This window comes from Tupaia chinensis, unplaced genomic scaffold (assembly GCF_000334495.1).
Source record: "Tupaia chinensis unplaced genomic scaffold, TupChi_1.0 Scaffold149383_1, whole genome shotgun sequence".
NCBI classification, from domain to species: domain Eukaryota; kingdom Metazoa; phylum Chordata; class Mammalia; order Scandentia; family Tupaiidae; genus Tupaia; species Tupaia belangeri.
In genome coordinates this window covers 246539-260931 of record NW_006209227.1, presented here as the reverse complement: position 1 = coordinate 260931, position 14393 = coordinate 246539, and the positions used below count along the sequence as shown (strand labels likewise).

Here is a 14393-nt window from a genome sequence, read left to right as displayed (position 1 = left end):
CGGTTGTGTGGGGGTGCGGAGCGGCTGTGAGGGTGTGAGCCGCTGTGTGGGTGTGCGGAGCAGCTGTGAGGGTGTGAGCCGCTGTGAGGGTGTGCAGATCCGCTGTGAGGGTGTGCGGAGCAGCTGTGAGGGTCTGTGGAGCCGCTGTGAGGGTGTGCGGAGCCACTGTGAGGGTGTGCGGAGCCACTGTGAGGGTCTGTGGAGCCGCTGTGTGGGTGTGCGGAGCCGCTGTGAGGGTATGAGCCGCTGTGAGGGTGTGAGACAGGCCGCTGTGTGGGATGAGGGCCAAAGAAAGGCTGCCTGAGGCCACTGTGGGAGTCCCATTGCCGAGGTGGACAAGGGACCCTAAGTCCTGCCCCCGGAAACTGCATCCCAGCCACCTCACTTTTCCCACCTGAGCTGACTGCTCTGCTGGGTGCAGGACACAGAGCCAAGAGGGAACATTTGGGGGATGTGGGCTTTTTGTTTGTTTTTGTTATAGTGTGCGTGCGTGCCAGAGAGAGAGAGAGAGAGAGAGAGAGAGAGAGAGAGAGAGGAAGTGAAGAATCACTCCCCGGGGGATGACCATGCCACAACCCCTTCTCCCCTTCCCCTCCATTCTCCCCGTAGCACTTGGGGCACACGCACACATGCACAGCTTGTTTTTCCAGCCACCAGGTCCAGGACTCGAACCACTGAGTTGGCTCTGTGGGATCCAGCTCCTTAATCTCCATGCTACCTGCTGGCCCCTGGACTTTTGAGCAGATCAAGGTGAACTCTGGGAGGATGAAATGGAAGGACAAAACTTCAGAGAAAACTCTGATGTCCCTCTGCCCCCAACTCAGGCCCGCAGCTCCCCTTTCAGGCCGGGAGCCTGCAAGGCGCATCCTCCTTGCAAAGCCACTGCAGGAGGTGCCACATGGTGCTTTAATCCTGAGTCCTGACAGAACTGTGGCCCTCTGTGCTTTGAAGTCCCAGGAGGAGGACCATTAGTACTGTCACTTCGAAGCCTAATGCACATTCTGCTTGGTAGAGGGGCCCCAAGTTTGCTCGTGAGGTCTGAGACAGCCCCTTGTTCTGGGGGCCGGCGCCCCGAGTAGGGTAGGTGGGGGAGGCCCTTCTCCCCGGTGCCCAGCGCAGGCACTCAGAAGGCTGCATAGGGCGCTCTGACATTTGGTCTCTGCGAAGCGTGTGCACTCTGGGGAGTCTCTCCTCTCCATCGATGGCTCTGGCCTACGTATCCACGCAGAGAGGGTGCACGTGTGTGTTCCGTAGAGGATGGAGAGGCAGCCACAGAAAATTTAGGAAAATGAGCGGGAATTGGGCTGGATCTGGCTCATCTCAGGTGGTCCAAGTAGCCGATTCTCACAGTGGTGCACTTCGGACTGAGTGGTCCTGGACTGGAGAAAACCCTGATGTCCCGTGACCCAGACATGTCCCCGGGAGGCCCAGGGCCAGTGCCAAAGCACTGGGAGTGTCTGGTGGGGTTTCCCAGAAGTGCAGTGGGCTCCAGGGGACTGGCTTTAGCGAAGGTTGTCTGTGGGCTGGAACCCCAGGTGCACCAGGTAGGTCGGGAGACCGCTCTCCTCCAGACGGGAGGATGTGCTGGACCCTGGGCTCCGGGAGTGGCAGCCTGCGGCAGCTCGGCATCCTTGCTGTCCTTCCTCTCCGGTGTCCTAACTCCTCGGTACAGACTCAAGTGGCAGCCGGGACTCACCTGTCGCTGAGAGCAATCAGGCGTGTGCTGCAGAGTGGGACCTGGTCAGAGACAAGGCCAGAGCCCTTGGGGACCTCGCCCACACCTCCTGGGAAGAAGACTCAGAAATAATTGGGGAGGAGACCGAGCAGAAAAATGGACTTCCCACAGTAATGAAGCATAGGAGCAAAGTCCTCATTTCTTGAGCATTAAGGAGAAAAGATAGGGGTCAGCAGGTGGCATGGTGGTTAAAGTCGCTGGATTCCCACATGGCTGACCGTGGTTTGAGACCCAGACCTGGTGACTTGCTTTCTCACTTTCCCTTTCTCTCTCTGTGGTCAAATTTTAAAAATGATAATAACAAATGGAATTAAATGAACAAATAAATACGTTTAAAAGTAATAATAAAATAAAATAAATCATTCTTTTTAAAAATAAAAAAAATATTTATAATGCAAACCATGTGTGCGCACACACGAGCGAGAGAGAAGTATCATCGATGGGATCTTGTCACACGGTGGTCCCCTTTCCCTAGCTTGTCTTGTCACACGGTGGTCCCCTTTCTCTAGCTTCTTTTCCATCATCCCCTTTCTTATAGCTCTAAGATCCTGGGCCCATGCATGCGTGCTGTGCCCGGTGTGTTTTCAATCCAATCCAGGGATCTGGGCCCATGGTTGGCCATATGGCTTCTTTTTTCAGGGTATTTGCAATACTACTACTCCTAGCTAGGACCTCCTCCCTGCCACCCCCCCCAAAAAAAAAAAAAACCTCCAGAAGTTGGTGACACAAGGATGTGGGGATTCAGGGGTGATCAGGCCCAGCACCTGCAAGAACAAGGTTTCTTGTCCACGGCTTATGAGGAATTAGAGACATGGATGTAGGTAAACCAGAGGAACTGGGGCGAGGGGTTCCATTTGGGTCGGAGTGCTACGTCTGTGCTTGTTCTTGGGTGGGACTGTGTGTGTGTTTCCCTTGTGGTCGGGTCCCATGTCGGATGGGTTAGGTTATTTTTCTCTTTAATTTTGGAGCGCCTGTGAAGGTCAGGAGACTCTTTGCCTAAAAGCTTTGGGTCATAAAGACCATTACCTTCTTCCTGGAACGTAGGGGGGCTAGGAAAAAAGCCATCGCTTTAGGTCATGCCGCCTAGGTGACTCTCTGAGTTACTGTTGGAGCCATCTCTCCGATCTCTCCAAGCAAGCAGTTAGGCTGTTGGGTTTCTCTCTTAAAATTTAGCCATTTCGTGACTTCGTCTTGGGTCTTTACTCTAACTATATTCTTAGGGTCTCTGGCTCCTAGCTCACATGGGTTTTCACAAAGTAGGAGTTAACGGTCACATGAATTCTTGTATCTGTAGGCTCATTGGCCTCAGCTGTGGCCCTTCTTTCTATAGCATTTTCTATGTACTGGGCCCTGATGCTTTAGATTTCAAAGTTAGGAGTTGTCTGGCCCTTGGTCCCAGACTTGAATTGTTTTGCCTAACGCTAGTTTTATCCAGAAGGACAAAGGGCAGGGAGGACTGCGACTCTCGATAAGTTAAGATGGGTTGACTGGCTTCACAGTCCTTGTTTCCCTCTCAGGGTTATACCAAGGCTCCCCTTTTGTTACTAACTGCCCAGCCCCAGTCTGCCTCACATGGATAAAACAGGGTTGAAACAATGGCAATAGAGCTGTGAACTACTAGGACCAGCAGATGACATAATGGCTATGTTGCTGGACTCCCACATAGTCGACCACAGTTTGAGTCCCAGACCCGGTGGCTTAAAAGTCATCTTGTGTGTGCCCAGGATCCCGAGAGGAGAACGGAGAGAAGCGATTGCAATGTGGCTATCCCTGGGGATAGGGTGGGGGTGATTTCTCATTTTCTGTCTCTCTGGCGAGTGCATGCACCCATAGCAAAAACATCCTCATGTCTTAGTCAGCCCAGGCTGCCATGACAAAATTCCACAGAGTGGGGGCTTACCAACGGAGATTTACTTCTGATGGTTCTGGAGGCTGGAAGTCCCAAATCAAGGTCCACCCAGGTCAGTTTCTGGTGAGCATGCTCTTCCTGGTTTGTAGATGGCCGCGCCTCCTCACTGTGTCTTCACAAAGCAGAGAGAGATACAACGAGCTCTCTGGTCTCTCTACTTACAGGAGCACTGATCCTATTGAATCAGGCCCCAGCCATATGGCTTCATTTTACCTTAATTTCCTCCTAAAAGCCGAATCTCCTAGTGCTGTTACATTGGGGGCTTAGGGCTTCAACATACGATTCAGCTCACATCAGGTGGCTTTTGCTCTGAGACCTGGCGTGGAAGAAGCATTGCCGCGCTTTTATTTCTTCTCGCCAATGTAACCCCCTCTGAGTTCATTGTCAAACTTTACCGTGAGAAATTCCATTTCCATCATTGCTGGAGCTTCCTCCCACCCCCAGGATCCTGCACAAGTCCTAACAGGGGTGTCCCTGATGGCCACACTATTTGCAGAGACGCCTGGGTTTCAGTTCTCAATGGTCACAGCCACGGTGCCCATCGACCAGGCCCTTAGAAGAGCCATCCAGGGACCTGCAGTTAGCATAATGGTTATGTTGCTGGACTCCTGTGTAGTCGACCGCGGTTTGTGGCTTAAACTCACGCCAGGTGCGTGTGCGTGCGTGCCCAAGATCCCAAGAAGAGAATGGAGAAGGGATTGCGGCGTGGCCATCCCCCCTGGGTGGTGATTTCTCGCTTTCTGTTTCTCTGTCTTTCTCTGTCTTTCTGAGGAGCGCACACACCTTGTAGCAAAAACCTTTCCCCGAAAAAAGAAGAAGCATCAATTCATGCCTGGCAGGAAGTTGACTCCCACAGCCCCCAGGACCTCAGCGCCCAGTGCCCTGGCTCCTTCCTGCCTGAGTCTCCTTCAGCTCAGTGCTTGTCAGCTCTTCTTGGTAACCACAACAGCCCTGTGCCTTCTTGACTTGGGCACTGGCACCCCCAGGGATCCCTGTGCTCCCTATTGGTGACAAGTCCCAGGAAGCATCTACCTATGGTGGTGAAATGCCCACAAGCGAAAAGAAAGGAAATGCTGTCTTGCCTAGTGTCAGTGAGCTAGTCTGTCATATCTTCCCCTGACCGGTTCATGAGCCGCCTCGATTTGGCTCCTGATCGCTGAAGTTCGTGGCTGAGGCCGAGACGTGAGGATAGCGAGGAACGGTGCCCTCCGTCAGGAGAAGGATGAGCTGTGTGCCCTCCTGGTTATGCAAACGGGGGCTACCAGGCGCCCATCCTCTTCCTCCTGGGTTTTGCTTGCAGGGCTTAGCAGAAGCTGGCTGGCCGTTGTATTGTGGGCGAAGCTCTCTGAAGCACACTCTCCTATCCCAGCCCCGCCATCTGAGATGCAAAGTCAGGGACACCTGTCCAGGTGTGCCAGGGCCATCCAAGGAGCAGCGGCAGGGAAGAGCAATGAGGTCCCCAACGTAAAGCACCTTGAGTAAAGGGGGGCTCTCATCTGATCTGCTGTTCTTATCTTAGAGTGGGAGAGCTGAGGCTGGCCTAGGACACCCACTCAAGTTGCAGCAACCCTGCCATGCTTTGGGAATTAAGCCTGGTCTTGGGAATGTGGACTGAAAAGAGTTGTAAACCTGGACCGAGAACACCCAGGGCGCCCCAGCCTCCGGAGTCAGCCGCCTCCTCCCACGAGAGACCAAGCTTCGGCAGCGACACCTTGTGACAACATGAGGAAACAGCAGTGGCTGCTAAAGGACCTGTTTCTTCAGGGACGAGGGTGCAAAGTACACCACCTTTGACTAAGGACTCTGCGGTTTGGGGATAATTCGGGGTCTGTCCTCCTTTCCGAAATGCACGCTGAGGCTAAAGCAATAAACCAAGGCAGTGTAAGAAATGTGACCATATTTGTAATCGAGTTGGCGAAGCAAGCCACACCAGTTCCGCCGTGGCGTTCTGCACGGTATTTTATTATTACTGCGGCCTCCTCCTGTGTGCTGAATAATGAGTTCCGCTCTCAGGGGGTGACCTGACCGGGCCTTACCTGGCCTTACTGAACCTCACATGAAAGTTCTCGGAGTCACCTAATAAAGCATCTTCAAGACCCAGCGACTCCCGGCAGGTCCTGCCTTTGGAACGATTGTGAATTCAGAGGGGCCCAGCTCCTCATCATCTCCTTCAGCACCCCCTTTTCCCTCGCTGCTGGCCACCTCAGACACCCAGCCCTCTGCAGCCATCCGCTCCTCATCATTTGCTCTCGGGAGGTGGTGACCTCCCGAGTAGATTCTTGGGCAAAGTTGTTCTCCCTAGGGCTGTTGCGCTGAAACAGTAATTCAGAGAAGGAACCCAGAGGGCTGACCCCATAGCACACTGGTTAAACCCTGTAAATAGGGAGTCGGGATGGCCTATGGCAGTTCAAATCCCGGACCCAATGGGAGGGGTGTAACTCAAATCCTGATGAGATGGAGGAGAAAGGATTGCAGCTTGGCCGGGTTCTCTCTCTCTCTGGTGGGCACATGCATATTCTGGCAATGGTGTGTGGGGGGGGAAGATACCAAGAGAGACACTTCTAGAAATATCCGCAGCGCCTTTGGAATTGCGACACTCAGGCTGCACAGGTGGGCGCCTTGGCTGGAAGCAGTAACTTCCAGGGTGGGTGGGGTTGAGGGGGGACACAGCGATCCTTTGGCAGAGGCTATATAGCTTATTATGGTCATTAAATAGATTATTTTTTAATATATATTTTTTTAATTTCAAGAAAAGCAGTTTTAGATTTAATGAATCAAAGAAATGCTAAGGAACTTTGCTTAAAACTTAAAGCCAGGGGACCAGTAGTTAGTGTAATGGCTATGTGTCTGTCTGGCGAGTGCACGCGCCCTATAGCGAAAATCTCTCCAAAAAAAAAAAAACTTAAAGCCAGGAAATAGGTTACACGACCCTATCAGCAGCTCAAGACAGGACAAAAATCCTTAAAACCAGAAAACAAAAGCCTAGAAGAAAATCAGCAATGTTTAAGTCAAAAGTCATAAAAGTCTATTTCACCAGTTCAGTCTCATGTACTTAATTTATCTTCTATTGTGATTCAATCTTCCCGATTATTCTGGGATATAATATTCAACTCCAGACTTGTCCCTATGATTAAGTTGGCCATTTTCTTAATTTTTGAACTCTTATTTCTGTGTGTCTGTATTTAATTTTCCTGATGTAGCACTCCCTTCAGAACTTCTTGGAGATCTGGTCTGGTATTGGTAAAATCTTTCAGGTTTTGTTCATCTGAGAATGTTCTTGTCTTTTCTTCCCACATGAAGGATAATCTTGCCAGGTATAGTATTCTTGGTTGAAATAGTTTTTCCCTTAACACTTTGAATATATTTTCCCATCCTTTCCTTGCTCACATTGTTTCTGATGAGAGATCTGCTGTTAGCCTGATGGGATATCCTTTGTAAGTAACTTGCTGTTTCTCCCTTGCCAGTCTCAATATTTTGTCTTTGTCTGTGGTTTTGGTCAGTCTGGCTGTAATGCGTATTGGAGAAGATCTTCTTGGGTTGATTCTATTTGGGGTCCTTTGTATTTCTTGCAACTGGATCTTTGAGTGCCACTGTAGGTCTGGAAAGTTTTCTTCCAGAATTTCATGGAATAGATTATCAATGCCCTTATGAGTCCTGCTCCTCTTCTTCTCCTCCTCCTCCTCTTCTTCTCCTTCTCTTCCTCCTCCTCTTCCTCTTTCTTTTGATAGTTTGCTATAAAGTGTATGCACTCACCAGAGAGACAGAGAGAGATGTAGGGAGAGAGGAAAAGTGAGAAATCACCCCCCACAGGAATGGCCATGCTGCAATTCCTTCTCTCAGGAGAGAAGGGCACACATGCACACAGGCCCCTCATGATTTCCGAATCACTGTGTTAGGGACAAACTGCACAGTTGGCCAGGTGGTATCCAGCCACTTAAACTGCTGCACCACCTGCTGGCCCTGTGCATGTTCTTAATGAAATAATAATAATAATAATAATGATAATTGGTTTTAAAAGTCATGATAGAGCACATGTGTGCACACATAGAAGATGGGAAGAGGTGGGCACCCTCCACGGGGTCTGGTCACCCTCCTGGTGTCCCCTTCCTCTACCCTCCACCCTATAGGATCCTGGGCACCCATGCGTGTGCCTGGCATGTTTCAAGCTGACTGGGCTGGGGATTTGAACCATGGTCACCATGTGGGATCTAGCTTCTCTTGAGCAGTCTTACTGTTGTGCTGTGGAGACAGTGCACGTGTGCTTCTTCTTCTTTTTCTTCTTCTTCTTTTTTTTTTTTTAAGAGAGATTTTTACTGTGGGGCATGTGTGCTTGCCAGAGAGACAGAAAGTGAGAAATCACCCCCCAGGGGGGATGGCCAGGCCACAATCCCTCTCCTCCATTCTCCTCTCAGGATCTTGGGCACGCACGCACATGTGCCCAGCATGAGTTTTAAGCCACCAGATCCAGGACTCAAACTGCAGTCAACTATATGAGAGTCCAGGGACGTAACCATTACGCCATCTGCTGTCCCTTGTGTGGGCTTCTTAATGGCCGAGTGGGAGCTGCTGCACCCTCAGGTTTGGGCATATGCGGTGTGTGCTCCTAGTTCCTGGAGAAATACTGTCTGGGAAGGCAAAGCAAATCCAGGTTCTTCTAACGGGATATGGAAGCAGATTGGGACATCCTTCAGAGGCAGCATCTCAGCAAATACCCCTATTTCCTGTCAGTCATCCAAAGGCCCAAGGTTAGGGACCTCGCACCAAATGGTGCTGTCAGGTTCTCCCTCCCAGGAGAGAAGGTGACGGAGGCCCACGGAGTCACCTGGAGGCATGGCAGGTTGTTTGGCAACTCCTTTGCAACCATGAAGACTGTACGCCTGCACCAGACCCTCACTCACTGCACTCAACCAGCTCTAGCCGGTTTCCTTTGCAGGCAACAAAGCAGCTTCCTGTCAGAGAAATGGAGTTTCTTGCTCCAGAAAAGGAAAGCTGGCTGGGGGTGGGGGGAGAGTGGGGAGGGTCTCTGGGCTGGGGGTGAGACTCAGAGATTCTCTTATGGGGGGGATGAGGTGACGGAGATCTAGGGAGTTCTCACCCATCCCAGGGTCTCTCTGAGACGCATCCTTGAGCCACAAGGCCCATTAGGTTCTCTTCTGGGTTCCCACGCACTCTGGCTTCTCACACAGACTAGGGAAACCTGAGGGTATTTTTCTTTTCTTTTTTTGGAGAGTTTTTTTGCTATAGGGCGTGTGCGCTTGCTAGACAGAGAGAGACAGAGAGACAGCAAGAAATCACCCCCCCCCGAGGGGGGATGGCCACGCCGCAACCCCTTCTCCTCCATTCTTCTCTCGGGATCTTGGGCACGCATGCACATGCGCCCGGTGTGAGTTTAAGCCACTGGGTCCGGGATGCGAACCATGGTCGACTACATGGGAGTCCAGCAACAAAGCCATTACGCTAACTGCTGGTCCAACCTGAGGGTATTTTAATTACAGAAAACTTATTTCAAGAAAAGCAGGTTTGTTATAAAGACTGGATCGTGATGATGGTTGCACAATTTCGTAGGTTTACTAAAACTTACTGAATTGTTAAGTCAGAAAGAAACAAAAGCTGTTTCGTGGTAGGACGTACGTGGCAATGAGGAAGACAGGACTCTCAGCTCTATTGCAAGGACGCCAGGACAGGCCCAGAGCAGGGCCGTGCTGGCTGGGCCTCCTGGAGCCAGGACACAGCCCAGTGTTTGGAGGTGTGGGAGGCCCTGACAGTTGAGTGGCCTTCTCTGCCTTCCAGCCTTGCAACTTCTGTCCCCTCTGCCATTGTTCCAGCTAACTGTCACCGTCCACCTCTGACCTGGCCACATTGTTGATCCCTGGCAGCCTGAGGACTGAGTCAGGTGCTCACCGCCGGTCCAGTCAGTCGTGGCGGGGGAGATAGAGCCGCTGCCTTTGGGGGTGTGCTGAGGCTTCTGTGTCTGTCTCCACCTCCGGGGCTGCCCCTGTAAAGTCTCACTGGAGCACAATCATGGCTGTGACTATGGCTGCCTTCGGGCTGCAAGCCAGGCAGTGATGACAAAGACCTTGTGACTTGCAAAGCCAAAGATGCTTGGATCTAGCCATTTGCAAACAAATCTCTCCTGCTCTGAACTGTAAGTGCTTGAGGGCAGGGGCTAGGTCTATGCGTTCCTGGATCTCCGAGACTTTGCAGAGTGCCCATCACAAGGTAGGAGCTCAGTAAATCCTATCCACTGCAGACCTAGGTGTGGTCTGGGCTGAGTCTATGCAGCTATGGCCCTCACCTTGACAGCACCCTCCTCACACTCCTGCTCGTTGGTCAGGGTAACCCACTGTCCAGGTTTGCCTAGGACTGGGGGTTTCTCGGGATGCAGGGCAACCAGAGCCACAGCTTGGAAAGCCCCAGGCCAGCCGGGCCAGTGCGGTGACCTTATGGTGAACACCGGGACTTGCTCTGAGCAGAAGCACCTGCCGGCCCTGTCTGGCCAGTCATTCCACCAAGGTTGCCAAGGAGAACTTGGAGCCTGGCGGAAACGGGCGCGGCCCTAGCTGGCTACGTAATAGTGACAGAAGCACGACAGTGTGGAGGGACAAGGCCATGCCTGACAGAGTGAGGGGAATGAAGAGGCTCTGGGCTGGGAATGGTGGGTGTTACTGACTGAAGCAGCTAAGCTCTCTGGGCTGGGGGGTGGGGAATGAAGAAAGGCCCCCTGGGAAGCCAGAGTCCAGCAGGGTGGGAGGCAGGAGGGAGTGATGTTACTGGTGCACAGGCCTTGAGTGTCCAACGTTAACCCCCCAGGAAAACTCGGATTGGTCACATGGCCATTCCTGAGGGAGGGTCTGTGGCCTGGGGGCCGGAGTATTGACTGGCCAGCCTGGGGCATGTGCCCATCTCAGAGGGACCATTGGGTATTCATTGTGCCCCCAAGAGGATGCTGTGGAGTGGAAGAGGAGCTCCAGAAGGAGCTCGAGGTGCTTAGTCTGGGTTCCCCGGAAATCAGAGCAGGAAGCAACGGCTCGTGTTCCACTCTTCTGCTAGGGGGTGACCCCAGGGAGCAGACATGAAAGAGAGGAGTGAGGCTGCCAAGGAATCGGAACCAACTCCAGAGTGTGTTATGCAGCTGGCCGCTGCCTGGTAACAAACAGGACCGGCTGCTCAGCTGCATAGGTCCACCCTCCGCGAAGCCACGGGGTTTCTCAGCACCGTTCTTTGGAAAGAAAAGGGGAAGAAGTGGCACACAGGTGCCCCTCATGTCCACCACCTGCAGGGTGTTAACTGCCTGGACTTGCTGGCTGTACCTGGGCGGATGCCGTGTTTCCTAACGTCCAGAGAAGTCCTGAAGGTAAGGGGAACATGGTCTGGACCCGAGGCCAGGAGGGGTGCTGTGTGTACCTGGGTGATGCCGGTCAGGGTCCACGCAGAGCTGGTGGTCTCAGCAGTGGTAAGGACGGGTGGCCAGCAGCCCAGAGATACGTGAGAGGGTCCACACCGGCACATGAGGGGCGTCTAAAAGAGAAGGTACTGGAGACTGTGGGGTCGCCATTGCCAGTGCAAACCCGATGGTTTCTCCATGCTAACTGAAGCTGAGCTCAGGGCTGCCAGAAATTGCAAGGACGTTTTCGGTGGTCAGGACTAACCAGGCTGGAGCAGGAAGGTCCATCTTCAGAACTAAGAGACAGTCTGTAAAGGAAAAGTCAGAGCCCCTCTCTGTGGAATTCAGAGTGGTCCCATAAAAGGTGCTTAGCAATCTTTTCTTTTTAAATAACTTTTTTTTCTATTTTTTTAAAGTTTTTTTTTTCCCCATAGAGAATATGTGCTCACCGGAGAGACAGAGAGAGAAAGAGAGACATTGAGGGGGAAAGTGAGACACCACCCCCCAGGGAGATGGGCACACTACCATGCCTTCTCCATTCTCCTCCTGGGATTTTGGGGCATTCACACACATGCGTCTGGAGTGATCTTCAAGCCATCGGGTCTGGGACTTGAACCATGGTCAACCGTGTGAGAGTTCAGTGCCTTAACCTCCACACCACCTGCTCAGAACATATTGAAGCTGAACATAAGTTACAAACTCCACCATCCTTGTTTTCTTGCATGAAGCAGGAAAGTTCAAAACAGCGGTGTTGGGTGTGGAGGTGGGCAGGATGCCAATGTCAAACAACGGGGTTTGATATTTGCCCAAAGGACGTGACCAGGATGCAGACAGATGGGTGGCGCAACATCACCAAGGAACAGGGTCCACCCAGCCCCAACCCCAGCCCCAGCCCCAGCCCCAGCCCACAGCCAGGGAGGAAGGAAGGACCCGGCCTCAAGCCCAGGTGTATGGTAGTCTTTGTGGCTCACCGTGGCTGGTCACATCTCAGCCCTCTTCTCCGGAGAGATAGGAAAGACACAGCGCCCAGGAGTTCAATTAAAGCCCTTGACCTCAAGGGTTGGGGAGGACAGCGTGGCCCTCGGTGGCTCTTTGGGGCCAGTCTCCACCTACCCACACAGAGAAGGTCCGGTCCTCTGCAGTTCTTGTGAAGCGAGGTCACACAGAGTTATTACACAACCCTGAAAACACTTGGCTCTGACAACACGGGACAGCTCTTTTTCTTTCATTGCCAGAAGGTACATGCGCTTTTCAGAGACACAGAGAGAGAGACAGGGAGAAATCACCACACCATGGAAGGTGCTCACGCTGCAATCCCTTCTCTGTCTCTCCATCCTCTCAAGATTTAGAGTATGCATGCACATGTGCCTGGTGTGTTTTTCACACTGCTGGGGTCAGGATTTGAACTGCAGCCGACCATGTGGAATCCAAGTCCCTTCATCACTAGGCTACAGGGCTGGCCCAGGACGACGTTTAGTAGGAATTGAACATATTGGACCCTGCTTTGCTTGATTGGCCCAAACATCCCTTCCCCCATCACAACACTCAGCAAGCTGTCTGATGACTTCCGGTTTGTTCTGCTCCCTAGACCTGAGCCCTGGAGGGCAAAGTCCATGTCCTGGTGCCAGGCCACACCCAGGGCACGCCCAGAGCCCAGTGCACTGTAATGCCTCAGCAGTGCTCTAAATGCCTGCGTTTTGTACCTGGTCTAGACACCAGTTCTATCAGGCACCATGGCTGGAGAGTCGGGACTGTCATAGGGTGCCGGGTCTGTGAGCTCCTGGAGGCTCGGGGTGGCGTGCTGCCATCTCTATTCCCAATCCCTCCCAGGGCCCCTTGCACGCAGTAGGGCTCAAGAAGAGGCGTTGAATGAATGATGACATCACCCATTGACTTCTTTGGCCTGCCACCAGTCAGCGCCCGTCTGAGCTGGATCGTGAGCACAGGGACTTCCCAAGGCGGCTGGGAAAGCAGTGACGAGGCCCTCCCTGTGCAGAGACTGGCTTGGAAGTTCTGGGGTGTCCTCGTGGCTCACGGCCTCCGAGGACCCACAGCGCAGGGCGTTTTCACCTGCTGCACACTGATTCCCAGGGAGCGGCAGACACAGCCCCCTCCTCAGCCAGGCTCTGGGGCCACTGAAGCCCCAGCACTTGGCACAAGTGACCGAAATACTTTTCTTTTCATCCTGTGATTGCCCCAGTTCTGGTAAATGCCGTTTTATTACCAACACAAAGCCAGAGTCAGAGGCTGTCCAACTGGAAAACTTCCTGGTCTCAGAGGCACAATCTCTGCTTAGCAGGGCCTGGCCAGGAACCCTGGGGACAGCAGTCTCCATGGTGACACTGGACCAGAACTGGGAGCTCAGGCCCTGGGGGATCTCTGGAGCCAGCTGGGCAGGTCGTGTGGGGTAGCCGTGATGCAAGCTGGTCACCTCGGGCAGTAACGACCTGGGTGGGCCTGGCTCTTCATCTGGGACGGCAAGCCTGGAAGTGGGTGCCCCTGGGATGTCAGCGCCAGGATACCCTCCGTGTCACTTGGGAGCAGGGGGCACTCCGAGACTCACTCCTCCCACCCCCTCTTCAAAGAGCCCAGGCCTGCCCTGCCCTGCCCTGCCCCTCCCGACATGCTCTGGGCATTTCTGAACACTGAGAGAAGCAGGTTTTCCATCTCTTTTGAAATAGCAGGGACTTTTGCTCCTCAGACTGGTCAGAAGCGGCCCCATTTCCCAAATTACAAGGCCCTCTGTCAGATGGCTGCAGCTGCTGCTCCTAACTGCCTGATCGAGAGAGGCCAGGAGGAGCCCCCTGGACTGGAGGGCAACTGCTCCTGCGGCCGACCAAACTGCACAGCCAGGTCCTGGGCTCAGCAGGCTGCAAGGCCCTGGTGCACGGGACCTGTGGCTGCTGCCCTGCTGCCTTGGGCTGGGGGTGAGAGTGAGGCAGGGTGTGTGTGCATGTGTGTGCGTGCATGTGTGTGTGTGTGCGTGCATGTGTGTGTGTGTGTAAATGTGGGGTGGGGTGAAGGTGAGGCAGGAGTGTGTGTGTATTTAAATGTGGAGGGGGTGGAGGTAAAACAGGAGCGTGTGTGTGTGTAGATGTGGGGCGTGGAGGTGAGGCAGGAGTGTGTGTGTATGTGTGTAAATGTGGGGCGGGGTGGAGGTGAGGCAGGAGCGTGTGTGTGTGTAAATGTGGAGGGGGTGGAGGTGAGGCAGGAGTGTGTGTGTGTGTAAATGTGGGGGGGGGGGGGGAGGGGGGGGGGGGGGGGGGGGGGGGGGAACCAGCTTTTTTGCAAAGGGTCGTTCCTGCCGCGAAGGCCAGATGCGTGTTTGCAGGGAACAGAGGGGGGGGGGGAGGGAGGGGCAGCCC

At 53.3% G+C, this 14393-nt stretch overlaps 1 protein-coding gene across 2 annotated transcripts in view; it reads left to right on the top strand.

The window, feature by feature from the left end:
• Positions 1-14393, top strand: part of GPR55 (G protein-coupled receptor 55) — a 73850-nt gene that overhangs the window by 57647 nt on the left and 1810 nt on the right. The window contains exon 1 of one of the 2 annotated variants that reach the window (XR_337731.3): positions 10729-10998. The exons of the other annotated variant lie outside the window; for it this stretch is intronic. The gene's annotated coding sequence lies outside the window, so the exon portion shown is untranslated. Of the gene's footprint in view, positions 1-10728; positions 10999-14393 lie in introns of those variants that run through there. 2 annotated transcript variants of the gene reach the window in all.